Below are 3708 nucleotides of genomic sequence, written 5' to 3' on the forward strand. Positions count from 1 at the left end.
AAATATATATATATATATATATATATATATATATATATATATATATATATATATATATATTATTAAACTATTTAATTAATCAATTTCATCCACTATAAAAAAAAAATCGATAATTGATAATGATCAAACCATAATCTAAATTTATTGCGAACCATTAAGATAATAGGACCTATTATTCCAGTCTCAAAATCCCAAAAATGGTAGAGGCTTAATTGGCTACAAAAATTATTCTCACCCATGCAAAAAAAAAAAAAAAAAAAAAAAAAAAAAAAAAAAAAAAAAAAAAAAAAAAANGTTCACGAGCATAAGTTCTCATGGTTTTGCTTTGGACTTCTCAAAAAGCCTCAAACCAATGGAGAGTGTATCCTTAGATTATAAATCCATAACCATTCCCTAAATTAACCAATGTGGGACACTTTCATCCATCAATAGGTAGAATTTATAACTCACTCAAGAATAAGATTGAGTCGAATATAATCATCCTATGGATTATTAATTTTTTTTATTAACGAATTTACAAAGAGAGATTAAAGCAGTCTTATACAGACTCATTATATATGATACTCCTACTTACATGTCTCTACAAGACCGAGTTAGACTAAATTGCTTGTAATAATTACAACATAAGTCTATCAAATGTATTACTTGAACATGATTCTCTTATATTCAGTTCAAGATTATACTAATAATCTTGATTTTTTGATACACTCAATAATATTATGTTGCGAATAAAACAATTTAAATTATTATAAAAATTAAATAATTAATAAAAATACTTTAGAACATAAATTTCAACATCAACATTTTGAGTCTGTGGTGCACTAAGAGGTATTATCGAGAGAGCTCCAGTTGTACTTGGGGAAGTCTGTCTTGCACTATCAAGAGTCCAGCATAACATAAGGATAGGGAGTTTGTTAGGTACCATTAGGGGAGCTTTCCGACTAATACTTACTGAGAGTGGTAACTAGCTCCTTCATACATATTAAACTCGCCCAAGAACATGTGACGTACGAGGGCACCCAACTTTATTCAATAAACTAGTTAAGTTTTAATACTTCAAACACTTCATTTTTTTTAATAGAATTCGTGATACAATAATTTTTATTTCTATTTCTAAACTTTTAAGTCGGTTCGGGTTCGGGTTTGAGTATAAATTTTTAGAATATACTCAAAATTTTCAAAAAAATGATACTTTTTTTTTTAGTGATTAGTATATCAGTTTACCGTCTAAGATTATCAATTAAAATGTAATAAATAGCTAAAATAATTTATTGTTTTTTTAGACTAAAATAAAATTTAGACGCAAGAGTTATTGATTATTATTATTATTATTTTAAGTTGAAATGACGTACGTGGTGCTTACGTAATGTATTGGATGTCATTTGGCTTGCTTGTTATAGATAATTCGAGGGTTTTTTAACAATAATAATTAAAGTCTATGGATCTTTAGACTTTATCACCTCAATGATTTCTCCGAGTAATTTCCAATATTATCATACTATATTATTACAATATTTTGTCTTCAATTTTACCGTTCTTTTAATTTGAATTGGTTAAGTTGACGACTCGAGCAACTCGAATAGAGTTCACAACCCATAATTTTTTTGTATTATTCTAAAAATCATACTTATCCACGATATATATTACACTAATAACTAAAATTTCATAATACATAAGGATCAAACATTTATAAGTCACAACGCATCATTAACATCATTTACAAACATCAAATATTCTTAATATTCGTAATAATCTTAGAAGTAATGTTTGTTTGGTTGGATTGACCTGACAAAAAAATATCAACTTGTAAACCGACCCAAATTTTAAATTTTTAAAAAATTCAACTCAATTCAAAAAAAAAAAAAAAAATCTAATTCAACCCAATTTTTATGGACTTAATTGGATTTTCAAACTATATGAACACTCGTATAATATATATATATATATATATATTTTTTAGTTCATACTTAAATATTTGCATAATTAAATGTTTAATATATTGATAGAATTTATTTTTAATCTTATATACTTGACTTAAATTTCCACGTTATATATTATTTTATAAATTTAAATATAGATTGAATCTCACTCCATTAAAACTGTGGGCCAAACATCCTTTTAAAATAACGGTCATTTTCTATAAAATTTTTAATAGTTTTTTAGAAATTTTATTTTATTATAAAAGTAAAGAAAATGTGTCTACTTTTTAGAAACTAAAATGAACATTATATTATATTATATTATGGTAGCATATAAAATTGGTTAGTTGATTTGTGTATTTATTTTTTTACAAAAAAAAAAAAAAAAAAAAAAAAAAAAAAAAAAAAAATCTACAGTTTTCCTTTTATTAATANATAGAATTTGTAAAAATGATCCTAATAAGTGCATACTTGTTTCGGATTATCGACTAAATGGCGTAAGATACTTGTCAAAACTCAGCTTAAAGTCGGGATATTATCAAGTTTGAATAGTTGAAGGAGATAAGCTCAAAATGAGGTGTCCCAAGATATGGGGCCTTCGAATTTCTGGTCATGCCCTTTGGCCTCACTAATACACTCCTACCATGTTATGTACGTTAATGGACCAAGTTTTCCATGAAGACCTTGACAAATTTGTGGTAGTTTACTTGGATGATACAGTGATTTATAGCTCTTCCATGGGGTGACATCAACACCACGCGATTAGTCTTCGAAAAGTTGAGAGAACACCAACTATACATGAAGAGAGAAAAATGCTCGTTTGCGCAACAATGAATCAACTTTCTCGTACACGTAATTGAGGCAGATTGGATAGACATGGAAAAAGAGTAGGTTAAGGCCATTAGAGACTTGAAGACCCCGTTATTGCTTTCTTGTTGTATTAGCTCGTAACTTTAGAGTATGACGTTTTGGCTGAATTATGTACTATAGGAAGATGCGACTAGTCATCAATTCTTCATGCCCGAAGTTATAATGCTATCTAAGCCATTATGTTGTCTTTGTTGCTTGCTAGCTTATAACATTGCTTTTGAACTTTTTTTTTCTAAAATCTCTCTACCTCGGTTTTTTAAAACTTTTTTCTAAAAGCGGGGCCAGAGGCTTTGGTATACATCATCCGGTCGAAGGTAACATGAATTAGAATTGGTAACTCACTCAATGGTGAGAGTGAGTGTCGCACAATCGCTTCCAAACGTCCCAAAAAAAAGTGCGATTGTGACACCAGACAAGGTGCATGTTGTTTTGTGTCCTACCACATGCTCGATACACACCCCTCTCCATGCTCATTGCACCACATGTTCAAAAGTAAGCTCTTTCTTGTTCCTAAATTGTCCGAGCTAATATAACGAGCACTTTACAAGTGTGCAGTTTTCTTTTCTTTTACAAATTACGTTCTTCTCTCATCAAACAAATTTACCATTATTTTCATATGAAAGTTACGTGTATTTTCCTTATCCGAAATTTGGAAACAACACTATACATATGGTTTCTATTAAATGTAATAATAAAAAGTAAACTTAATTTCTACATAAAGGTTAGAAATAAATAATGGTACGTTCAAAAATTCAAAGAATAAACCAAGGGAAAGTTATTAGCTAAAATTATAAAATTTTAAATATTTTACACGCATATTTTTATTTAAAAATGAATAAATAAAATAAATAACCAAATACCGAAGACTTTGAAAATTATTATAATTCATATTTTAGCCTTTTTTTTTTTTTTTTTTTTT

The sequence above is a fragment of the Cucurbita moschata genome, unplaced genomic scaffold (assembly GCF_002738365.1).
Source record: "Cucurbita moschata cultivar Rifu unplaced genomic scaffold, Cmos_1.0 Cmo_Scf00001, whole genome shotgun sequence".
Classification (NCBI taxonomy): domain Eukaryota; kingdom Viridiplantae; phylum Streptophyta; class Magnoliopsida; order Cucurbitales; family Cucurbitaceae; genus Cucurbita; species Cucurbita moschata.